Raw genomic sequence first — 27,276 nt, forward strand, 5'->3', positions numbered from 1 at the left:
GATCAGTTTCCAGGTGAAATGTCCATAGGGTGGTGCCAAAAGCTTGTTGTATTGTTATTTGAAAATGCAGTAATATAGTCAACAAGAAAATATATTTCAGTAACCCTACCCCCAACTCAAACCCTGGCCTTTAACCTTTCCATCAGTGGAGTGAAAATGTAATTTTAGAACCAAAATGTATCCTCCAAATTGTTTACATAAACATAAGTTTATCCTGGTTTCCACTGGACCAGAACCTGGTCGCGAGAGATTACGCGCAAATTGCGACACTTGTCTGATAGGAGATGGTGCTTGACAGTAATTCAAGAGATGGTTGATGGCATTTGCATGTTACTGTAATTTGTAAAAAATATATATATATTTTATTATTATTATTATTATTTTGGCAGAATGAGGACAATTTCAGGTTACATTAACATTAAAATGTAGCATGTAATTTTCCTGTTTGATCATGTTTGGAACTATGGAGCAAATTAAGGATACCATGCCAAGAAAGAAAAAACATATTACATTGACAAAACTTTATTGTATATCACTTTATTACAAATTTACACAAGCATGTCATTAAAACTTTTATGTCATAAAAACGATGTCTTTACGATGGCTAATGTGCTTCTCCTTGAAATTGCATCTTGAAAATTACCCATTGAAATGTATTTTTATTTACCCACATGGAAAGTGATGTATAAATACAATACTGCTAAGGACTGATCGTTAATGAAGCTTTAATTCATACAGTTACACTACACAAGTATGTGTTACATTCTCAAGTTTCCACAAGGGGCACTAGAGTGGACATTAGTGTGAACTGTCTGCTTCTGTGGTTTTCTCTTTCAAGTCAACTACTGTCACTGTGGAGCAACAGTTTTAAGAGAACATTTTTGAGCAAGAAAGGTAAAGTCAATATTTTGCAACTTACCTGAATAATAACACATCCAGTTTCATCACACAGACTTTTGAAGGTACCTCTGTCATAACCTTGAGTAGAGAGGTTTGTTAGCAACACAGTAACGCAAGAACACACATTAAGCATGTTCATCCAGGCCCATGTGTTTGCAATGCGTACTTGAGTACCAGTGTAAAGTATGCTTCTGATCTTAGTGGCTGCAGTAATTGTTCTACAAAATCGGTATGGTGCAAACAATATTCCTGTACCGCCATGCAAAAGAAAAATGCAGTAACTACACATTTCGGCAAAACCAAGTTGGAATCAAAATTGGGTGTCTCTTAAGGTGCTTTCACACAAGCTCTTTTCACAGTGTTCGAATTATGTCAAAGTTCAGTTTGTTTGGATGACGTGAACGCATTTTTCACATCTCTTGCCATGCATCCACGGGCTTGTGGCAGACAAACACTAACATTCATCACATTATTGCACTTTCAGTGTATCCGTGGCAGACAAACATAAGTGTCGTTCCGTGCATGTAAATTTCTTCTTGAGTTGTTACCTAGTTACAGTTATAAACAGCTGTCGCTTGTACTCACGTTGATGATGCAATAGAACCATGGTTTGGACCCAAATAATATGATGTGAACAGAGACCAGCGGGGGTAGGGGGACAGGGAGGAAACAATTCTGGTTCGGTCCAAGCAATCAAACCAAGTATAAAGTCACCCTTAGACTATGTTCTGTCCTAAGATTAATGGGTTTGTCTCAACTATGGAGTAAGACTGTTCTATTATCCACATTTGGCTGGACAATCAAAAACTCTGAAGCCATTTTTCTCTGTTTAAGTATTTGCATGTTTGCTTTGTAGGATAGTAATATTTAAGTAATATGTAAGACAGCATTATTCATGATCATTATCTTTCATGTTTTGATGTGGCAGTAGCATAATGATTGAAAATATGGACTTCTATCACAAATATTACAGATTCAAAGTTGAAGGGATTTAGGATCCAGAAAGTTAGTGAGACCTTTGCAAAATCCTTTGATCACCATTGAGCAGTGTCTAGTACATGCAAACTACCATTCCTTTTTCAAAGTCAGATTATGGATAATATTGGAGCATCCAAACATCAAAATGTGTTTGTTAAAGTGCCTTAGTCTAATACTGAGTTCAGGTATCCCATTTATCATAACAAATGTATCAACATATATCTTACACAGTATTATTAGACACCAGGTAACAAATGCCACCACCTCTGACTAAGTCTGGTACAAACAAGAACAACCTGTGCCCGATCACTCATTCTCAATAGCATCATCCAATGAAGTATAATGAAGAGCCAGACAGAAGATGCAAAGGGGATTGGGGAGCAGTCGTGGGGTTGAGTCTGAAGCGTGTATGACCTGATTGATTGTGTTGTTATTGTTAAGGACTCTGTTCTGTCTGCCTGCGGGACTCTCCCACGCCATTCATCCACTCATCTGTTTGCAATGGCTCTCGTAAATTTCATAGGCAGAGCTGAGCTCTACTGGGAGCTTAAACAATTGCCTTATTAATGGATGCCCACGTGTGAGTGGAGAGAGAAGCTTTACACAAGCTGCTCCTTAAGGCACTGTTGATTTCCTAGTTTTCAGGCCACAATATATGGCTGTTTTTTCAAATCAGAGAAAAAAACAGCTAATCGTAATACACTCAGCACTTTATTAAGAACACTACGTGGTCCTCTATGTGGTCTTCTGCTTTTGAAGCCCATCCACCTCAAAATGCGATGTGTTGTGCATTCTGAGATGCTGTTCTGCTCACTACAATTGTACAGAGTTGTCATCTGAGTTACCGTAGCCTTTCTGTCAGCTCGAACCAGTCTGGACATTCTCCTTTGACCTCAATCATAAAAAAGGTGTTTCTGTCCACAGAACTGCTGCTTACAGGATGTTTTTTGCTTCTGGACCCATTCTGAGTAAACTCTATAGACTGTTGTGCATGAAAATCCCATTAAATCAGCAGTTACAGAGATACTCAAACCAGCCTGTCTAGCACCAACAATCATGCCATGGTCGAGATCACTGAGATCACGTTTTTTCACCAATCTGATGGTTGATATGAATATTAACTGAAGCTCCTGACCCATATCTCCATGATTTTATGCATTACGCTGCTGCCACATGATTGGCTGATTAGATAATAGCATGAATAATTAGGTGTACAGGCGTTCCTAATAAAGTGAGTGTATATTGTATTATATTACCGGTATGTTATTATCTATCTATCTATCTATCTATCTATCTATCTATCTATCTATCTATCTATCTATCTATCTATCTATCCAGTATATACTGTATATACTGTATACAGTATACAATTCCATATTGGAAGATGGAATACAAAAATGCATTCTATGTGAATACCCCCACGTTTTCCTCAGAAAGATTGATAAACTCGATTGCAAAACGTATTTCTGAGGACTGTAGGCCAGTTATAATCTTGTATTTAATAATAAGGAAATAACAATAATAAAAAGCAATATATTAAATTCTAAAGGCACTTTTTGTAATATCTATTCAGTGCATACCTTGTCTGCAACAATAAAATGATGTATTTCAAATTTCTTCATTTAGCACTTTGAGTTTAGTTTCAGAAAAGCGCTATATGAATGTAACTTTCATTCATTTATTCATTTATAATTGTTCTCAGCAAATATTGATAAATGTGATTATGATTCGTTATTTTTTTTATTTGATCTGTTCAAAAGTTGTAATTGATACAGCCTTTATAAATATCTGACTCAACCTAAGCATTATTCTTAAAATTGTTTATGTGAATTCATATCTATTTTTTACTTAATTTGTAATTCCAAAGATTATGGATTCTAAGTGATAAAAGGTGAATATTGGGTGGTAATGTAGCATTGATTGTGTGATTATATGTACTAAAGATGTTAAATAAGCAGAGAAAATTATGTGCATGAGTGAATAGATCAAGAGAGTTAAATGCACTGATTGTGAGCATGCATGTGTAAGAGTGTGTCTGAGTGTCTATGTTCATGCCACTTGTCAATAATTGCTTAACAACAATGAAGCAATATCAATATCAAATGCTTCTCTACCGAATGCCTCACCTCAGCAACGCCCTGCTTGTTTACTTTTTGTATTTATTAAAGAACAAATACTGTACGTATAACATGTTTAATTCTTGCATGCATCAGCTCAAGGCACACGATGAGTCAGTGGGGGAGCTAGCGAAATGGAGTGCTGAAATATTTATCAAGCCGTAGCATTTTCAGCCTCAGGCCCTTTGTGAGCACTCCTGTGATCTTCCGCAACACGTTTGCAAATTAAATATTGATGCCGTTTAAATAAATAGGCGAATTGTGCGCCCCGGCTCTAGAGGATGCCACGCTGAAAAAGTGAAGATATCGGTGGTGGCTGGGGCACCTCTTTCTCCTGAGACGCAAGGGTGATGATCCCAACAATGCTTGCAAGGGACATTCTGCTTGCATGGCCTGAATTCTTGACACTCTGTATTTAGTGAGACGAACATCAGCACTCTGGTGTACTAAAGCATTTAACATTAAATGCATGGCAATAAACACTCATTTTCAGGTCTTTAGAGATCTGACACTTAAATCTGTCAAAAATGGATGTACAAAATGTCCAGATAGTGTTAAATTAAATCAAATAAAAATAGAAATTCAAGACAATTAGAAAACAATAAAATTAAATTCTGTATTTTGATACATTTTGATGTTTTATTTTTCATAAATGAAAGATAATACAAAAAAATCAAGAACAGGATTCATTATTTTCACACTGAAATTTTATGATATGCATGTACTGAACACATATTGAACTACACATAACACATGTGTAATGTATGTGTAACTTATGTGTATATTCTCATGCACTTATTGAGTCTAAAAAGAAGCACAGCTTACAATCATCAGCCACTTTATTAGGTACAACTGTACATCTTCATATACATGCGATTATCTAATCATCCAATCGTGTGGCAGCAGTTTAATGTATAAAATCATGCAGACATGGGTCAGGAGCTTCAGTTAATGTTCACTTCAACCATCAGAATGGGGAAAACATTTTATCACAGTGATTTCAACCATGGCATGATTGTTGGTGCCAGATGGGCTGGTCTGATCATTTATGTTACTGCTGATCTCCTGGGATTTTCACACATCTTTTCATTTCAGTCTCTTGAGTGTATAGCGTAATGGTGCAGAAAACAATTACAACCAGTGAGCGGCAGTTCTGTGGACGAAAATTCCATGTTGATGAGAGAGTGTAACGGAGAAAAGCCAGACTGGTTCAAGCTGACAGAATGGCTACGGTAACTCAGATAACCACCCTGTACAGTTGTGGTGAGCAGAATAGCATCTCAGAATACACAACACATAGTATTTTGAGGCGGATGGGCTACAGCAGCAGAAGACCACATTGAGTTCCACTTCTGTCAGCCAAGAACAGAAAACTGAGGCTGCAGTGGGCCTACCATTTGTGTACCTCAGCAGAAATCCAGATTTGTCAGACCAGGCGATGTTTTTCCAATTGTCTACTGTGCCCACTGCAGCCTCAGTTTCCGGTTCTAAGTTGACATTAGTCATGAAGTGGTGGTGGCGTAGTGGGCTATAAAGCACATAACTGTTAATCAGAAGGTCGCTGGTTCGATCCCCACAGCCACCACCATTGTGTCCTTGATCAAGGCACTTAACTCCGGGGGATTGTCCCTGTGATAAGTGCACTGTAAGTCGCTTTGGATAAAAGCATCTGCCAAATGCATAAATGTAAATGTAAAATGTAATGTAAATTAGTGGTAACTGGAGGGGTCTTCTGCTGCTCTAGCCCATCTGCCTCAATGTTCGATGTGTTGTGTGTTTAGAAATGCTTTTCTGTATTGCACTGTTGTAACGTGTGATTATTTGGGTTACTGTCACTTTGCTGTCGGCTTTGAACAGTCTGGCCATTCTACTCTCACCTCTGTCATTAACAAGCCATTTTCACCCACAGAACTGCCACTAGCTGGATGTTTTTTGTTTTTCGCATCATTTTCTTACACTCTTTTTTTCTGTTTACAAAGCCAATGGCTCACAGTTACAAGTATAGTAAGTAAGATTTCTCAGGAGACACATTGTGTCTCAGTGATATTGTCTGGTAGAAGGGACATTGTCATAAACATTGTAATTTTATCTGTGATATTCCAAAAATAAATAAAGAAAATATGCTTACACCAACTTTAAATCCATGTCATTGTAACAATTGCTCTGAAAAATCATATTGACCTAATCAGTTCACTACTATATGTATTATTGTATGTTGCCACAAGGTGTGCACATGCATGGGGTAGAAAAATGACTATTTGTATATGAATTATGGTCATTTAAATGCCATTTGTGTGCCACTTCACAAACTTTAAGATTTTTGTGGTGTATTTTTAAACTATAGTTTAAGTAATCAAAGGAAATAATTGAAACAATGCTTTTTCTTCAGTGTGAATTTGGCCCATGTTGGGCTGTCCATTGGGTCGCGCAGATTTCAGGGTTTGTGCGGCGTGGTTTTATGTCAGTGCTGCACTTGTAGAATTGAGCAGCACAGATTTGTCCTTCTTTTTGGGTCTCGCTTTGCTTACCCGACAGTCCTATACTACATCGGATTGACCATAATGCTAAGTTTGACTGTTCTGAAACCCCTACTTTTCCCTTTGGCACATGATCTGTATTGCTGAGATCTGAATTTGTGAGATTTGTATTTGAAGTATTAACAGATAATTAAACCTCTACAAAAAATCGATTCAAATACTTTAGTCATTATTCTATCTCCATACATGGGATGCTACAGAACTATTAACTCAAATATCACTTGATGCACAAGAGTGATCTACCTGGATGTAGGGGAAGAAATCCATCAAAATTACATTAAATATAAGTTGACACAGAGAATATTATATTCTCTATATCTGCCAGCACAGAGAAATAGAGAGATAATTGCAATTCTATTTACTTTTCTAACATACGCACACATAAAATGAAACATACACATAAACAGTACATACATACACCATTTTATTGGTGCTTCCATATTCCATGTCCTTTTTAAAGGCATAAACAAAAGACATGTCTGTCTACTCTATAATATTATATGTATTGGTTCAGACATTGTTTTGTAGACTCGTACACAAACCTGGGCATCACACTCCCTCTAACCTAGATTGAGAAATAGAAGGAGGAAAACATCAAAAGCTCACTCACTTCCTGTTCTTTTACCTCAGGAAAGAGCTGCACCATGGGAATACAGCATAATTTAAAACACTTCATATTACAAACAGAGCAAGCATTCAATAGTGCTAGTTTGTATTAAGGTCTCGCTTTTCTGGCCTATGTGCATATGATTTGTTGTTGAGCGTATAAATATAGTGATCTTTTAGCTGTCAGATGCAGGCTAGCAGAGGTCACATGGGATATAATCCAGTTTTAAAGATCCCCAAAGGATATGGAGAATCCCTGGAGATATGCTATAAATAAGTGTCAGAAAATACAAGTGGCTATGTAGAAGACAGCACACTTATATCTGACAGTTACCATGTAAAGAAAAAGACACTGGAAAGGGTAAGATATCTATTTAAACAATATTTTTTCCAATATATGAAAAGTCATATAATCCAAGATTAACAAGGGGATATCCTGCTCTCTGTCACTATTTAAAGGGGTCATGACATGGTTTTTTTTATTGTATTATTATGTTCCCTTAGGTGCAATTATAGTATTAATATAATTTTTTTTAAGAAAAACTTTTAAAATCTAGTGATTTATGACCTTTTCCCACCCTGTTTCTCATCCTCTGATTCAAACAGTCTGTTTTGGGGGCGTTTTCCATTTAAGACTTCAGTGTTAACGCCCACTGTTATGATTTGCTAACGTCAGTGCCTATGTATCAATTATTGACGCCTCCAGCCAGAACAATATGCAAGTAAACTAAGTAAAAACACTGTGATTATTCATAATGAATGAAATTGCGCTTTAAAAAGTAGTTTAAAGTTTAAAATAGATTACTTACAGTTTGCGTTGTCGTTGTTCCCAGAATAGTCGGCACGGACTTATCTTTGAGCAACAGTTTTCTGGCAAAGCCAGCATCATATTGAGATTTGTTCTCAAAACAGTCATCCTTAAAATGTACAGAACAAACGCTTAAGTTAACACTGCCGTGACTGGGACGTCCGCAAAAAATAAACTGCATCCATTTTTCCCTAACGTCTGGATCTTTCGGCAGCTTATTCAGAGGTTTTGTTTGACCACAGCCAGGAACAGCACATCTGTGTGGCATCGTAATTTTCCTGTGCACAAGTAGTCTCTGTCAGAGCTCGCTGTCCATCGACTGAACACTTGTGAGGCGACGGCGATACTGAAATGAGCGTAGTTGTCTTGCGCTTAAAGCGTGAGTTATCTTGTGCTGGAGGCGGTCATATGCAAACGCTGTTACGTCACTTCTAACCGACACGTCACTTCTAACCATGAATCCAGAACGAGCTGTATTTTGAGCTTGATTAAATAAATGATTCGTTTAGAATGGGGAGGACGTCTTAAAATATTAAACTTGCAGGACGTTTTAATGATACAAAGACCTCTTATATACCAAAAGATCAAGGCAAATTTGGTTTCTCATGTCATGACCCCTTTAAAAGACTCTAGAAGTTTACAGTTCTGTTGAAAATATTGTATTGGTGCAATCACCACTAATTAAGAATGACTGATTGGCAACACTTTACAATAAGGTTCCATTCATTGGCATTAGTTCATGGATCACCTAATGCTAGTTAATAAAAATATGATTGTTCATTGTTGGTTCAAGATAGTTCATGCATTAAACATTGTTAACATATTCATCTTTTGATTTTAAACATGGATTACTGTTTGTTGAAATTAACATTAACCAAGATTAATAAATGCTTTAAAAGTATTGTTCATTGTTAGTTAATGTTAGCTAATGTTAACAAATGGAACCTTATTGTAAAGTGCTACCAACTGATTAAACTCTTCCTTCACACTCTACAAAATATGTTCTTTATTTTTCAAATGGACTGCTGCAATGGAGTTTAAAAACTGAACGTTCATGTTCAAAGATAGTTATATTTCAAGATGAAGTGGTACGCAATGAGATTGAATGGCTTGTACGGGTTTTTGAGTGAGTGTTGCAAACTCAGTAAAGAGGAAAATTCTTTGATATGCCAAAAGAACCATGCACAAACACAACACAAACTCCGACTCTTCAGAGATAAGATTGCTATTGACAGCTGCTGCACTCCAAAAGAGACACAATGGATTTTGATATTTTCATATCTAAAGGATTCAATAAAGCCATTTGATGTGTTTTTTCTTATTGAGAATGCCTGAGCATAATTTTTTTTCTCAAAGACATCAGGATTAGAACACAATTTCAGTTCACAGTGAGCAAGATAAATCCTTACAATATAAAAAGGTTTTATATTGTTTTATAAAAAACAAATTGTTCACCCAAAAATTATATTTGATAATTATTTACTCACCCTCATGTCATTCCAATCCCGTATGACCTCCTTCCATAGAACACTAAAGGTGATTTTTTTTTAAAGTTCCTGATAATTTTTTTTCTTCCATATAATACAAATTAAATGGGTACTTGGGCTCGCAAGCTCTAAAATGACAAAAACAAAGCATATCATATATGTATCATGTATCATGTGACCAAATTACTTATATGCCAATGGATCTCTTGAGAATTTGTATGATTTCTTATGTGAAGTGTGGTTTGCTTACGTTTGCATAGACACTAAAACGTACGGTAGCACTTTACAATAAGGTTCCATTCGTTGACATTAGTAAATGCCTTAGGTATCGAAACTAACAATGAACAATATATTTTCTACTGTATATGTTGAAATTAACTGTTCCTGGAGAGAAGGTGTTGCCATTCTGGCCGTATTTCTGCTGGCAGGTCTTCCCCGCCTCTCTAGAGCCCTGGAAGAGATGAGGGGAGGGAGATGGAAGAGGGAAAGAGCGAGGGAGAGAGACAGAGAGAGACTCGCTCGGCAGTCCCAGGACACAGCATCGCCTGGTCCTCTGGCGGATGTCAGCCACTCCTCCCCTGGCAGATGGCAGCGAGTCCTCTGACTTCTGGCGGCCAGCAGTGACTCCTCTGCTTCCCGGCAGACGGCAGTGTCGAGGACTCCATGACAGCACATCCCCCTCCTTCCCGGGTTTCAGAACCAATTTGACACGATTCAGGATGGGCAAGTAAGAGGTGGGAACTGGCAGAAGATTCAACATAACTTTCAATCAATCAATCAATCAATCAATCAATCAATCAATCAATCAATCAATCAAATTTTATTTGTAGAGTGCCTTACAACAGCCAAAAGGTGCACAAGGCGCTTTCCAGTAAAAACATCAATAGACAACAGTATATAAAAAACATAAGTGTACATAAAAATAGCAATCGAGTCAAGTCGGAGGCTACGTGTTAAACGTTTGTCTAAATAGATGTGTTTTCAACTGCGATTTAAAAACACTCAAAATGGTGATACTTCGTAAGTGTGGTTAAAGTGCGTTCCACAGTTTTGGGCCCTGGACGGCAAATGACCGACCTCCAAACTTTTTATATTTAGACTTTGGAATCACCAGAGAGGTGTGTTCAGAGGAGCGCAAGGTTCTGGCTGGTTGGTGGACCGTTAGTAATTCTGTGAGATAGGCCGGGGCCAAACCGTTAATGGCCTTGAACATGAACAGCACGACCTTATACTCCACCCTAAACCGCACCGGGAGCCAGTGGAGCGAGCGGAGGATCGGGGTGATATGTGAGCATTTGGTGGCATTGCAGAGGAGACGTGCTGCTGCGTTTTGTACCTGTTGAAGCCTATTGAGAAGTGATTGATTCAATCCAATGTAGAGGGCATTGCAGTAGTCTATCCTCGAACTGATGAAGGCATGAATGGCTTTTCAAGGTCAGCTCTTGACAGAAATGGTTTGACCTTACTCAGGAGCCTTAACTGGTAAAAGCTCGCCTTCACAACTGCACTAATCTGTTTATCGTACTTCATACCTTTGTCAAAAATAACACCCAGGTTACGCACATTGGGTGCAAACTGAGGTGTTAGAGGACCAAAACTGAGAGACCTATTGGATGAGTCTGGATTGAACAGAATGTACTCAGTCTTTCCTTCATTCATATGAAGGAAATTCTGGGAAAGCCACTGTTGATGTCCTGAAGGCAGTTATGCAGAGGATCCAGTGCAGAACGATTGCTCAAAATCACAGGAAGGTAGATCTGGAGGTTGTCAGCATAGAAATGGAAATGTACATTGTGATTGGAAATGAGTTTGCCAAGTGGCAGCATATACAATGAAAATAGAATCGGACCGAGAATGGATCCTTGAGGCACACCAGACGACAGAGGGGCAGCTGAGGAGGAAAAGTCATTAAGCATTACTGAAAAGGTTCTGTTAGTGAGATAATTAGAGAACCAATTGAGCACCGCGCCCTGCAGACCGACAACATGTTGAAGACGGGAGATAAGAATGGCATGATCCACGGTGTCAAATGCAGCGGTCAGATCCAGTAACACCAAAACCACAGAGCTTTTACAGTCCAGTGCTCCAAGAATGTCATTATGGACCCTCAATAGTGCCGATTCGGTGCTATGTCTAGACCTGAAACCGGACTGAAATTTATCACCAATGACGTGCAGTTGGAGATGAGATTGAAGCTGAGAGAAAACCAGCTTTAATGACATAAATCCATTTAAACAAACATAAACACACAGAAACACACACAGCGGCCACGTGTGTCTCTCGCTCATGCTCTCTCTCGAATTGGCACTTCCGGCTCGTCTTTCTCCCTCTACCGGATGAATAGGACAATTCAGCACTGGATGTGTATCCTCACGGCCTGGCCATACCATCATCCTCCTCACATATGTGTTGTGTATTTGTAATTATTTCTTGTTCTCTGTATTTTTAGATTGAAGTTATTACTTGCAGCACAATAAACAATGTGGGTCAATATTGCACAATTACCAAACATTGACAAGATGTCCGTTATTTATCACAACTGCATTGTATAATATGTCAATATAATTGCAACATGATGGGATATGCAATGGTTTAAAAAGTGTGTTATTTCTGCGCCACTAGCTTTACCAACAAACAGATACTCCCACCCAAAACTTGTGCTAATGTTTGAGGCAAAGTTGCTGTATTGGACTGGTTCCACAGAGCAACAGTATTACATTTTTGGGGACAATCAACCTACAAATGACTTACTTCCTCTACATACTGTACCAAGCAGTGAGAGGAGAAAATAATTTTAAAATTACACATTTCACCTTTCATAATGCAACACAAAATGATACCAAAATGATAATTTTGGTCAGCTTTGTGGTTATTTAAATGACTGGATGAGTAAATTATGCTGGGTAAAGTCTTGAATAATGCTTTGACCTTTTGACCTGATGTTGATTAAAATTGAAGGTTTTTATGAATACAGCCACAACGGTGTTTAACCCATGATTTAGTCTGATGGAAGCATGAATAGCATGCATACAGAAATCTTTTGAAATGGCTTTCAACTACTTCATTGGCCAGGCAGCCAATGTCTGACACAGTAATAATTCACACTTTCTCAGAATTTCAGCAAATTATCCTTCAAGAAAAGTTCGAAAAAATTTACTTTTTTTCTTTTTTTTAATTATGGTGTGATTAAAAGATAGAGTCTATTGAGGTAAACTTTTATAAATCTATGAAAATATGAAATGGCTTCATCAAGATGCAAAGATTCTACTTTTATAGTTAATATGATGCTGTAAAAGTATGCTGATTTTTTATTTTTTTTTCGACTTTTCAATTTTGAGGACAACGTAATTTTTTTCCCTTTAAATCTGCATTCTATACTGCATTTATTTTCAGAACGAAAAAGTTTGATCGTGATTAACGAATATGACTAACAGGTAATTCAGAGTTAAAATTGATGATTTAGTTGGATTTCAGAATGTAAAAATTAAAAAAATGGTTAGTAAAACAAAAGAAACATTTATGGATCCATCAATAAATAAAAAACAAACACAATATTTACTGCACAATACTTCTCTGTGGACAAGATTTGGTTTCACAGGAATTTGAATTGACTGAATTTTACATTTTTAAATCATTTTAGCAGTATTCATGAACATTTAGACACAGATCCCAATAGAAAGATAAAAAGGCACAGTATACGGTTTGGGGGGAACATTTAAATAGAGATTACTGGTCATCTGTGTCTCAAGAAAGCCCAAGCAAGACATGCTATACTGAATAGAGAATTCAATGAAAGAAATGCAGTGCTTTTATACTGTAGATATGATATGCCCTTGATTTACTCAAAGACTTCAGGAGAACCAGCTAGATCTTCGTCACCTGCCCAACTTTGAATTTCTCAAACCCCAGCTGGATATCCACCAAATGAGGGATAAAATTCTGTTTGATGCCACTTTCCCCTCTGTATAAGGAGATAAAACGCAAGAACATTTGTCTTTATTACACATAGCCAGTATAAGATTCTGAAGTCTGGATAATGAAATCTGAGGTTGAGGCTGTATTTTATAATAGTGTTTGTTTATACTTTTGGGTTTGTGGCCCAGTTAGGAGGCGGCAACCCAAACTGAAATTGTCTATTGTCTATTAAAGACACTTGTGGATGGACCTTTTGTAATAACCTGAATTTATGTATAAATTTGTATTCAAATTTGTTTTGATCTTCATCTAAGTTACAATAATGAACAAACACAATTTGTTTTAACTAATAACACACAAATTAATGTAATGTTCTTGTACATATTGAATACAGTACATCATTCAAACATTCGCAGTGTAGTTTGGAAAAAGTATGTGAACACCTAGGCTACTGACATCAACAAAAGCTAATTATAGTCATTAGTTGGCAAACCTGGCATACAATTAAGATGGATTAGAGCCACTTTGACTTATAAAAAGTACTCAAACATTTTGAGTTTGCTATTCACAAGAAACATCTATTGACATGGACCATGACCTACGAAGAAGACCTATGATCAAGAATTGCTGCTTTGCATATAGCTGGAAAGGGTTACAAAATTATCTCGATGAGCTTAAATATTCATCTGTCCAAAGTTTGACAAAATGTCTATAAATGGAGACGAATTATTACTGTGCCTACTCTCCCAAGAAGTGGCCATGCAGCCAAGATGACTCAAAAAGCACACCACATAATGCTCAATGATGTCAAAAACAACCCTTGAGTGTCAGCTAAATACTTGGAACTGGTTAACATCTATGTTCATGAGTCTACTATATGGAAAACATTAAACAAGCATGTTGACCATGGCAGGACACCATGAAGGAAGCTGCTGCTTTCCAACAAAAATATTGCTGTGCGCCTGAAGTTTGCCAAAAACCAACTTGAATCTCCACAATGCTACTGGGAAAATGTTTTGTGGACGGAAGAAACTAAGGTTGAATTGTTTGGAAAGAGCACTGTTGCAGGGCGGAGGGTGGGGCCGGGTCGTGATCATACATACCCGGTCCCTTATCAGGCTCATCAAGCCTCCGAGAGGGATAAAGGTCGACTGCGGAGGATTGTGCGGGAGAGAGAGATAGTTTACGGACATGTCCGCCATGTGTGTTTGTGTCTTTTAAGTTATTCATTAAAATATTATTTATATTATCAATCCGGTTCTCGCCTCCTCCTTCCCATTGAACCTCTTTACAAGCACGTAGCACTACATACTGCATTGAGTAACACTGGCACCACATACCAACATGAAAATTATCCTAGTGGTGAAGTACAGTGGAGGTAGCCTCATGATATGGGGCTGCTTTGCTGCTTCAGGGCCTGGACCGCTTGCCATCATCAAGGAAAAAATTATTCCCAAGTTTATCAAAATATCCTACAGGATATTGTCTGGGTGGCAGGGCACTAGCTCAAGCTCAATAGAAGTTGGGAGATGTAGTGGGACAATGACCCTAAACATAAAATCCACTTCAGAATGGCTTCAAGAAAAGAAAATCCACCTTTTGGAGTGGCCCAGTCAGAGCCCAGACCTTAAACCAATAGAGATGCTGTGACCTCAAGAGAGCCATTCACACCAGACATTCAAAATATATGGCTGCGCTGAAGTAGTTCTGTAAGGAACAATGGTCCAAAATTCCTTTTGAAAGTTGTGCAGTTCTAATCCGCAGCTACAGGAAACACTTGGTTTCGGTTATTGCTGCCAAAGCAGTATAGACCAGTTATTAAATTCAAGGGCTCACTTACTTTTTCCACAGCACTGTGAATGTTTAATGAGGTGAGTTCAATAAAGATATTAAAGATTATAATTGTTTGTGTGTTGGTAGCTTAAGCACATTGTGTTTGTCTATACCTGTGACTTTGATGAAAATTAGATCAAATTGTATGACCAATTAATGCAAAAAAACAGCTAATTCCAAAGGGTTCACATACTTTTTCTTGCCATGGTATATTTGTATAAATTTTGCACATATTATATTTAATATTTTCTGTCTCCTATCCTTTTCTTTTTCATTTGATATATTATCATGCCTTAAGAACAGTTCACTCAAAAAAAACGTATGTCATTTCTGTATGCTCTTATTTTTCCTATGGAACACAACAGAAGAATTTCCAAAGCCAGAGAATAGTTTTGAGTGAGAAACAGACCAAAATGTAAATATTATTCACTGTTAATCTTCCTCTCCGCTGAACCTCTAAATTCTCATTTGTGGCCACTTACAGACTCAATAGCCGCTTTTCCTCCATTGAACTTGAGCCATGAGACCAAACTCGATCTGCATTCCCATCATCGGCCAATAGCCCCGCAGCGTTGCCTTAAAACCCACCCTTAAAGAAATAGTCCCGGGAAAGAAGAACTTTATTTGTCAAATGGAGTTGTGTGGATTATTTTGATGCACCTTAAATATGCATTTTGGACTGTAAAAAAATACATTCACTTGCATTGTTTGCAAGGAGGAAATCCTAAAAATCTTAAATTCTTTTTTGATAAAGAAAGAAACTCATTTTGGATGGCCTGAATGTGAGTAAATTATCATCAATTGTTTTATTTTTGGGTGAACTATTCCTTTAATTCGCCACCCTGGTGCCAACGTCACACCCTGTCCATTTTACAAGCAACAGGGAAGCTCAAGATGATATATCAGTCTCTGTAGACTAGCTAGTCCTTGAAATGAACACAGATTTGTACTGCGCCCTCAGTTTATTTTTATTTGTTTCCTGAACTTGTACCATTCTGCATTGGATACACAACTTGGCAAGTTCTGCGACAATATACTTAATCATGTCCTTGATTTGGCAGATGCTGTTGATCTGATGTTGCACGTTTTCATCAGCCTAAATATTCAGAATGCCATGATTTCTTCTAATTAACAGTACTGACGATCCTCCATTCTCCTTTTGTCTGTTGAAGTATGCTGGTTGCTAGATATGAAAAAAATATGGGATATGAGTATCTTGGTGCTGACCCTCTGACCTGACTAAGCTAAACTCTGCCTTTGACATTGACCTTGCTTCAATCCCCAGTTGGCCTTCTTTGGCCCAAGTGTAATCATCAAGCCAAATGCTCTTGGCTTTTTGGCCCCAAGGAGGCACCATGAAGCCCCAGAAGCGACAGAGGGAATGCAACTGGTCCTGGCAAGCACTGGCACACCATAATTTTGCCCGATAGTGGAAACTCAGCTATTAATAGCACAAATGCAATTGCTTCTTGTGTCGTAACCGAACAGGGGGTGCTAGTTCAAATATGCAGAATGAAAAGTTTATAAATATAGTGCACAAATCGCATGTACTTTTTAAAATTCTTTTTAGAGCTTGCATTCGGGTTTGGAATGATATGAGGGTAATAAATGATGACTGAATTTTCATTTTTGGGTGAACCATTCCTTTAATGTTTACATAGCTGCATAAATATCAGATATCCACAAGCTAAATGTCGCAAGTGACATGCTATAATACTGGTCAGTGCAGTCAACCATGTATTTGCACGGAGTGTAGCAGCAGGTCATGTGGTTGTCAGAAGAAGATGTTTTCTTCTCTAGATGAGAAGCTCAGGCTCCAGTGCACATAATTAAATGAAAACCTGTGCCATTTTTTGCCAGACACTTTTCAAAGACCTTTGGCTTTATCGCTCATCAGTGTCTCATCTTTTTCTGATTCTGAGAAACCACACTGTTTTGACTCAGGGTCAAGAAAAAATCTCCATCCCCAGGCCAACATACCATGCCATAAATATAGTCTTCAAATACCACAGTTATGGGCTTTATCGATTGACGCTGCAAAGCATTCAGTTGCCTCTGTGCAGTCATTGGGAGGTATTCCCAATTATCCTAAACATTTTTCTATTCTAAAGTCAGCATGGAAAATACTTGGTTTAATTATTGTTTGTGGTTCAAAGTCAACTGTAAATCAGTGGTTCAGATTGAAAGGAAATTTGATATTTATTGATGGTGTCAAAAGAGAAACCACAGTCCTTTAATAATTGTAATAGAACTGGTTAAGTGAAAGAATTTTCTTTTTGCCCCTTTACAAAAATGCAGGAATAGGCATTTAAACCTCATGCACTGTTCTAATTCATTTAAACTAATTTAGTTTCTTCAATAAAACTGGTTTATTTTATCTGACAGGTACGAGACTTGGTGACTTTTTGTCCATTTGTTATCTGAACACACACAGTTGATTTGATCATTCTAAGTGGTAAAAAACAAAAAGTTACAAATGTACTGTTCCCATTTGACCGTCATAGGAAATTAATGGGAATATGTGACAAAAAAATCACATATTTGTTTTTATTTTATAAAATCTAAAAAACAGCCACAATGCAGAATAAAACACACACAGACATGAAGGTGTGAGACTACCAGACATCAAGAGTGCAAAACACAAACACACACACACACACACACACACACACACACACACACACACACACACACACACACACACACACACACACACACACACAAAACTGAACTGGTCAGACTATAAAACAGATACTTTTTTTATATATATGTCAAAAAACAAACAAACAATAAATCAGCCACATTTACATTTATGCATTTGGCAGACACTTTTATCCAAAGAGACATACAGTGCCCTTATTACAGGGACAATCCCCCCTGGAGCAACCTGGAGTTAAGTGTCTTGCTCAAGGACACAATGGTGGTGGCTGTGGGGATTGAACCGACAACCTTCTGCTTAACAGTTTAGTGCTTTAGCCCACTACGCCACCACCACTCCTTAAATTAACTCCTTAAATTAGCCACAATGCAGAACACACACCAAATGAATTGGTGAGGACAGAACACATCTACAATGCTGAACACACATACACACACACACAAACACACTCATCTTGTTACAACCAGAGATAAATTAGGTTATTACTTGTTATTCTACTAATTTCAGGTATTCAAAATCAGACAAACATAACCTTAAACAAATCAAACAAAATTCTAAACTTTGACAAAAGTAGTCTTTGATAAAGTTTAAATATATATCTTAATGCAGAACTTGTGACACAATTTAGAAATCATTTTCTCTGCAACCAGGAATTAATAAGTAGCTCTCTGCAGCCATCTAGTGTTTATACTTGTAATTTCATCTGTTTTTTTTTTTCTTTTCTTTTTTCTGTTTTTTAATGGACAGTACAGTTGGATTCTTTAGACATTAATAGCTTTCAAACAGTTTATCATTTATGAGGATTGGTTCAGTATTTGAGAAAATATTCATAAGAAAAGCCAAGAAAGTACATTTTCAAGCTCAAGGTAATATAATTAAATAAATTAGTAATAAAATGTAAAAAAAAAAAAAAAAAACACGTTTATTGTTTCAATTGGAACGTGATTTAATGATGAACAGTGCATAAGGGTTAAAAATTATGTCTCAAATGAAAAGGTATATGAAAGTAAAAGTCTCTGTGCCCAACCAGCCGACAAATACCCTAAACCTCTCTAAAACCAACAAACCAGATAGACCTGATCAGTGGAAACTGGTTTGGTGGCCAGCTAAAACCAGTTAACTGCCTTAGTGACGTGGATGTCCTCCACGTGACGCGTGACATTACCAACGAGCTTACATCATCCCTCTCATGAGCGCACGTCACAGAGATGTACGGAGGGAACATTTGTAGTTAAACAGTATGTAAGTATTGTTTTGTTTCTCAAAATAATCAATCGTTTGCGTTCAGAAGAACGTTATTTGTCGACTGGAGTCGTATGGATTATTTTGATGCACCCTAAATATGCATTTTGGACCATCAAAAAATGGAGTACATTCACTTGCATTGTTTAGAGGAGGATGCCTGAAATTAAATCCTAAAAGTCTGAAATTCTGTTTTGATGAAGAAAGTAACTCAGATTCATCTTGGATGGCCTGAGGGTGAGTAAATTATCAGCACATTTTCATTTTTGGGTGAACTATTTTTTTAATGACAAAGGTTGAGGAAGGTTCAGGAAAAGTGACTGTTATAACTGCATTCAGCAGTAGGGCTTGCTGTTTTGTAACTGAGATTTAGATGACCTGGAATGGTGGGGTTGTCTGAAATTCCCTGGTTACCTAGTCTATGTAGATTACATAGAGGCTACTATTACATAATAGAGGAATCCGGAGCTTGTTGTCACACAGAAACAATGCCACAAAGGCAGTATCTTAGTATAAGGTTTTGCGTCAAATGTCCAATACCATAAATGCTTTTCTCTTGCAGTGGTTTTGCATGTTGGTTTCTAATAGTTCAACTCATTATGAATGAATCATTTGATCAATTCTGTCTTCCAATCTAAAAATACAAAATATTTTTGAAACCACAATGGCATACATTCAAGAAAGTATCTATTTACGTGCATAATATGAATTATACCATGGTCTATTCAAATTCTCGATTCTGATTGGCTGGGATGCCTGTGTTAGAACCCTTTAATGCACAGGTAGTTCAAGTCAGTTTTAATCACCATCATTAATGCGCTTACTGCACTTTACTCTTTAATGAGACATAGACGGGAATGACAACGAGGCTGCATGTGAGGGATAGAGATACAGTCTCTTCAAGAGGTTGTACAGTCGTTTAAAGTGTTTTTAGATCTTTCTGCTGACGAAACATAAAAAAATGCATTTCCAAGAAATTTTAGTGGACAAAAAACTCCAGAGACCATGAGTTGTGGAACATTAGATCTGATCAAGGAGCTTTTTGACAGTGCGTGCCATTGAAGAGAATGTAAGTCTAGCCCTCACAGCCTCGTGGTAAGATGTCCTGAAAACCTATGGCTATCTTAGGCTACCTTTTACAATATTGTTAATTGCTAAAATTGTTATTTGTGACAATATTGTTAGTGTTGTGGTTCAGAGCTGTTCTACTGTATGCTATTTAATGGCAGGTTCCCATTGTGACAACTTACCCCAAATAGTGTGTCCCACTATTATATCATACAGTTGTCAAAGAAGGTCAACGTGTGTCCTATGTATGTGTGTCTATCTTTTTCATAGCAAAACAGGCTGAGCTTTCCACGTTTGTATGTAACTAAGACTTTCAGATATGTGCCTAGTAAAAGTAACTTTAAAAATAATGAATTCCTGAGAAATAGTCACCGTAAAAGTGACACACATCTAGCCCCTGTCTGATAATGTGGTGAGAGAATGTTGTAATCATGACCTGCCACTGACAAATCTCAACATAACACAAATAGATAGGCCTATGCTTTATTTAATTCTCCACTTTGACTTGGAGCAAATGGAGTCCTTGCATGTTATTGCGGTTCTAAATTTTGATTGGTCCAGTTTTTAACAATCAATTTCTAATGCACGTACCAGAAAAGACCAAATGGCACTGGGGGAATGGGCAGGCATTAGACAAGTGATGCAAATAATCATGTGACATAATCAAACGACCAAGCGCAGAAGTCTTCCCTTTAATGCACTTTGAATTTGGGGCGTGCTTACAGAGATAGGCTACAATACTCTCAACTGAAGGTGCATCATTGTCCACGCGCATCTTGAGGAACCACAACTGCGCAATTCAGTCATTGCGCGACTGCTGGAGGAGGAGATACGCATCGTATATTTATATATTTAACTAACCGCTGCTGTCCCTGTCCACTCGTCTTCTGGATCTCTCTACTGGTCGTGTTCGTTCACGGGGCACCTGTGTACAGTGGATAAGCACTCTGTGATTCGTGGACTAAATTGTGCGGAGCTTTCGGGAATACGAAGAGCTTCTCCGTAAAGCGAGAAGGAATAAAGCACATTTTGTAACCCGTCTCCAAAAAGTGTTCGATTCGGGTGGCAATGCTTTGGTCCTAAAAGTGATTGAACGATATGGGAAAGATGGTTAACGACCAAATTAAGGGGTTCGAGTTGCTTCGGTTCAGCCTACCACTGAATGTGGAGTAAATACCCACGTCTTTTCTTATTTTGACTCGGAATACAGTGAAGTATCGCATCGGTAAGTTGATTTATTGTAGCTATACTCTAACTATCCAAATATTTATATTATTGAAAGTTTAAGTGATCAGATGCATGTGAAAGCATGCCATTTTTCGCATTCTAAATAATAAATGTTTTTCACCATATGTAAGCAATATCTTATATATCAATATATATAAAAATAAATAAATAAAAAAAAGAATATATGTAGGCTATATATATATATATAGGGGGCGTTCAAGCAGGACGTGTTCTTGTATTCCGTTTGTGCTATTTAGCCGTAATTGTCGCGTCTCGCACGAGAATTGCGTTGCGTTTTTAACACGGCGTGTAAAGAAATGGGTCGTTCACACCGAAGGCATTTTTGTATTCCATCTGCGCTGTTTTTCCTGTTGCTTTCCTATGCAAACGTTACGCCGCGTCGCGCTCAGGAGCGCCGCGTTTTTTAGACGCCGTGTCAAGTAAGAACTTCCACTATTAAAAACTGATCTTGAGACACGCGTTCTGCTCTGTTTGTCTAGCGGCGTCTTTCTTTTTTAGAGCAAAACGCGTTCGGTCTGAACATCCCCATAAACAGTTAAACTTTGAAAAACGTGTCTCGTTTTCTATTCATAATGTTCCATTCGATTGCGCTCCGTCCTGCTGTTTTTGAACGCTAGAACGCCCTTCTAAAGACACCAGACAGCAGCTTATGCGGTTGAAGTAGCGGGGTATGTGTGATTTATTTGGCGGGTTGCACACTGATCTCACTCATCTAGGGCAGGAGTGGATATGGGGCGCACATATCGCTGTTACCGCAGATATAACTTCTTAATTCAACCGACCTGATGCTTATCTCAAGATGTGATTTATAAATAAAGGTGTGAAAAATAAAATGTGGCAGGTGCTGCATATAGCCCATTTCTCCAGCCTCACCATTAGTTCTGAATAGTCACCCATACAAAATGCCATTATAATACATCTCTCACTGTAGGCCTATATAGACGGCAGGCTATATGGAATACCAAGAAAAGTGATGGAAAGATGTGGAGTTATTTAAAAAATGACACAGAAAGTGTGTAGAGTTCCCACGGTCGTGGAAACCTGGAAATATCATAGAATATCAATATTGGGATTTCCAGGCCTAAAAATGTATGTAAATGAGGAAAATCATGGGATTTATATGGTGAATGTTCTTTTTAGTAGTTATACACTGTTCCTTTATATTGCTCTAGATATTGGTCTTTTGTGTAAATAAACATACCTGTATGTCAGCGTTGTATCATATAGCTGATTAGGGTCTTATTGGAGACATTTGAACACTAATAACCTAAATATAATCTTCTAAAAATATTAATTACAAAGATAGATACCTGACATACAAATGGAAATCCTCCTCGGCAATTTATATAAATTAATAAAAAAAATCCAAATCATGAATTACTGGAAACGTCCATGGATATTCATTGGTCAGAAGGTGTAGAACCCTGGAATATAATAAAAAATGTCAATAAGATGTAACAATCAACATATACTGTAATAAGTAGAAATGTCTAAAAATATGAATTGCAAAGATTGATATCTACATACAAATGGAAATCCTCCTTGGCGATCTCTATAAAATGAATAATAATAATAATAAATTAATCCATATTACGATAACTGGGAAAAGACATGGAAAGTCATGGAAATGTATTGGTCAAAATGGAATAGGGTATGGTATGGTAACCCTGGAATAGTCATTAAAAAGGTCAATGAGAGGTAACAACCAACATATTATGATCTGATTTAGGTTGGTTTCTTTTGAAGTAAATCCTCAAACAATTGTTAGCTGGATCAATCAACTATCAGTCCTTAGATCCCCCAACACACCTCAGATGCCTGGTTTATAATCTCACAAAGGTGTGACTAAGCTTTGGGAAGTTTAGTGCCAGTATATATTGCAGGAGTGAGACAGAGAGCGGAAAGAGACAGACAGAGCGAGCAAGCAAGAGAGAGAGAGAAGCATGGGAGGAAATACACATTGGGTTCTATCCACACCACATCTGCTATTCAAATGGGAATGGGATCCTTCTCTAGTGTGTTCATGTTTATTTATGGCTGCATCTGGGATGCATGGCTCATCTCATTTTGTTGCTAACAAGTAAAGCCAAATTAGAGGTGAGAACACTAGGAAAAAACAATGTGCAGAAATCAGTCGAACTGCTCAACAGTCTTGCCTGGCTTCCCCTGGAACTATTTATGCTTCTCATTGTGCTGTATAAAGTTTATTTAAAGAGAGACAAAAATAAATGTTGATGCTGTTGGTGATGAAAGCATTGTTATTTTATATACAGTAATAGGGTGTATATTTAAAAAAAAAATCTCTCTTAATATACATCTCTCTATTTTGTTTTTTACAGCCTGGATTTCAAATTTCTACTTTTCTCTGTATTCTCCTGGGTAAAATGTCTTTCTCTTGAGGTTTAAATGAATAGTTCACCCAAGATTTTACCTTAAAAGAATCTTCACGCAGCTCTTGTCCATACAGCAACAGCTGGCCATGTCTGTCAAGCTCCAAAAAGGACAGAAAAATGGCGCTAATAAACATAACAGCAGTCCTTATGACTCAAGTGCTATATTGCTATGCTAGTCCACAACATTGGCTCAAACGCAATATACACTCACTGAGCACTTTATTAGGAACACTTGTACACCTACTTATTCTCATGCGATTATCTGATCAGCCAATTGAGTGTGATCAGTGTAATGCATAAAATCATGCAGATACAGGTCAGCAGCTTCAGTTAATGTTCACATCAACCATCCGAATGGGGAAAATGTTTTTATCTCAGTGATTTGACCATGGCATGATTGTTGGTGGCAAATGGGCTGGTTTGAGTATTTCTGTAACTGCTGATCTCCTGGGATTTTCACACACAACAGACTTTAAAGTTTACTCAGAATGGTGCCAAAAATAAATAGCATCCAGTGATCGGTGGTTCTGCAGATGGAAATGCCTTGTTGATGTGCAGACAGAAATGCTATGGTAACTCAGATAGCCACTCTGTACAATTGTAGGAAGCAGAATAGCATCTCAGAATGCATAATACGTCGAACCTTAAGGCGGATGCAGAAGACCACGTTGGGAACTTTATTAGGACCATAGTGAGTGTACAATCAACTTCACCACAATGTGTACAATAACAGGGAAAGATGATGTATAGCAGGAGTAAGAAACAAACTCCCAATCCAAACATTTAACATCAGTCCAAGTGTCACCGAGCAGTAATTATGGTCTGAAGGCACACATCATGCTCATAAGCAGCCTGGGAGGAGGTTTAGAGCTTTAGTATAAATTAATATGCATTTAGCTGACAGTTACAGCTGACTATCCAAAGCAACTTACAGTAATACAGGGACACTGGAGGAACCTTGGACTAAAGGAATATTTATCGTAAAATGTCCCTTTTTATTCCATGGGGAAATAAATGCAGGCATATGGGTTTGGAATGACATGAGAGTGAGCAAATATATATATATATAATAATTTTCATTTTTCAGTGAACTATGTCTTGTACAAGGGCACAATGGCGATGATTCAGGGATTGTTCCTTGTGGGAATCGAATTGCAAACCTTTTGGTTTCAGGTCTAGATTTTTTTTAGTTTGTCTAATGGATGACTGGTCTGTTTTCCTGGATCAGCTTCAGTTGTTGGTCCTGGAACTACATCCCTTTCAAAGAAACCTAGTCCTTACCTCTTAGCCTGACCCTATAATACTACTATAACTACTGTACCCTTAAAATCAAAAGGGAAATGATAGGTTGATAAAAAATTTTTCAATCCCCAGCCTAGCCCTAAAACTTACTCTAAAACATGCCAAATCTATCAAAACCACAAAACAGTCATCTGTAGCCTAATCTATTTTTATTTTTCCATCACCAGCCAGAGGGCTGTTGGCATATGATGCTCAATAATCACAAGAACTTCAATGCTGGCTATGTTCGCCAAAGCACCTCATAATGATGATCATCTCTGCTATTCCAACCGTTGTCTGTTAGTAATTATATGTAGATGGTTATGCATGCTGGTGCAGCTCACAGGGAATCTTTAGAAGTCTGAAATCCGTCTGAATTGTTTCCTCCCTCTTTACTTTGCAATTGCACAGGCCCTTTGGGAATAAATTACGCCTTTAACCACCTCTCCTATCAATTATATGCCAAAACAATGCTTGTGCAAACCAAAGAGTCATCTTATTTATCGTGTAAATAGATGCAATGCCTTTCATGCATAGCACTATTGTGTTGGTGATGCTGCACTGCCTTATTATATTTGCCAGTGCAATTGAATGCTCATCACTTTGCTTAATAAAATGGTTAGTGGATGTTGGTGGAAAATGACAACACTCCTCTGTCTTTTTGGAGAGTAAATGAAAGATTGGTTTTGATGGCAATTCAGGAATTTTTCATGCATTGTTGGATGCAAGGGGGTCAGGGTTTGGATGTTTACTATCAGACCCTGCTGGTAGATTCCAAAACTACTCAAATTTGTAGGTAAAAAGCATGTTTTTCCATTAATTACCTTTTACATGTAGCTGTGTATAGAGCAATATTTAAATAGCAAACACATAATTATATTATTTTGCCATACAAATTCAAAGTGGAGTAATAACACCAGAACTGAAACTGAGAAAAATATAGTGAATGTGCTAGCTGAGCAACTTCCATTGAGATTATGAGATTATTAGGAATGATAATGAATAGCTCTAGTCTTTCCAGGTATTTTAGAACTCTTTGGTTGAATATGACATACAGTTTGGAAATCACAGTTTTCCATTCTGTCAACTCATATTTTAATTTCCAAATGAAATTTGTCCTTGGAAACCTTGCTGTGAGGAGTGCTTTATTTTGTTGGCATGCCAATTTGCATGCTCTTTTTGGTTTGGTGACAGGTAGAGTTGGGATACTCGAGTTTGGACTCCAATTTTAATGGACTTGGACTTGTCAAGGACTCTGATGCATTCTTACTCAGACTTGACTCATACTTGATCCTTTGGGACAGAGTCCAGCAGATTCCATTGCATTTGTGATGCAATGAAAATTAAGAAACTAAACAAAAATAACAATTGTGGTCCATGCAGTGTTGTCAGCTTGAAATGATCCATAATAGCTTGAATTAGAGATTAATTAACTGTGTGACTATTTAAGTTGTCACAAAAATGTTTTATTGCTAAAGCAGACAGCAACTCTAAATAGATCAACAGCACCTATTTATTATTTATTAACTATTTTCAAAGCATTGACTGATTACAATTTTTACTGCCAGGTAGCCAGTAATTTACCACTGGGTAACTTATGCACAAATCGTTTATAGTCTATATTTCTTACACTTTTGAAGGACAATTTTGTTAAATGTATGACTCAATATTATTATTCTCCATGTTTTTGCAGTTAAAGAATAGCTCAGTGAAATTTTCTTTGGTTGATATTTAAAGATTTCATAATGATTGTAGAACAACACGGCTGCTGCTCTAACAAATACATTTTTCTTTGCTGTCAGCAACTGCGAGATGCACACGGGCGTATCAGGGTTTTAGGTGCACAAGCTGAGTGCAGAACTACCCCACATTGGGCCATTTTCGGCAAATTAACTAAACAATCATGTCTGTGTGAAATGGTACTAATATTAGCAGTGGGCTTTTCCAATGTTTTTGAATGTAACATTTGCAGTTAAATCTTCAAAACTTCTCAGAGAGTGCTATTTATTACTATGTTGTCTCATTATATGTATTTTACCAAACCAGTCAGCAGATAGAGACTCAAAAAGAAATCTCAGTATAACTATTATTTCTTTATATAGGGATACAATGCGAGCAGGGCGGGGCGGGGCCGAGCGGTGTCTGGGCAGAGCGAGGCTGGGAATATAAGTGGTGAATGAGTTCCACACGTGTGCCACACCGGT

The 27,276-nt window shown here is 37.5% G+C and overlaps 1 protein-coding gene across 1 annotated transcript in view; it reads left to right on the forward strand.

Annotated features, from left to right (window-relative positions):
- Nucleotides 1–21,365: 21,365 nt before the first annotated feature.
- The window catches only part of LOC127647026 (contactin-3-like), a 93,740-nt gene continuing 87,829 nt past the window's right edge, over nt 21,366–27,276 (forward strand). Inside the window, exon 1 of the mRNA XM_052131079.1 lies at nt 21,366–21,375. The gene's annotated coding sequence lies outside the window, so the exon portion shown is untranslated. The remainder of the gene's footprint in view (nt 21,376–27,276) is intronic.

Source organism: Xyrauchen texanus, chromosome 7 (assembly GCF_025860055.1).
Source record: "Xyrauchen texanus isolate HMW12.3.18 chromosome 7, RBS_HiC_50CHRs, whole genome shotgun sequence".
Classification (NCBI taxonomy): Eukaryota; Metazoa; Chordata; class Actinopteri; order Cypriniformes; family Catostomidae; genus Xyrauchen; species Xyrauchen texanus.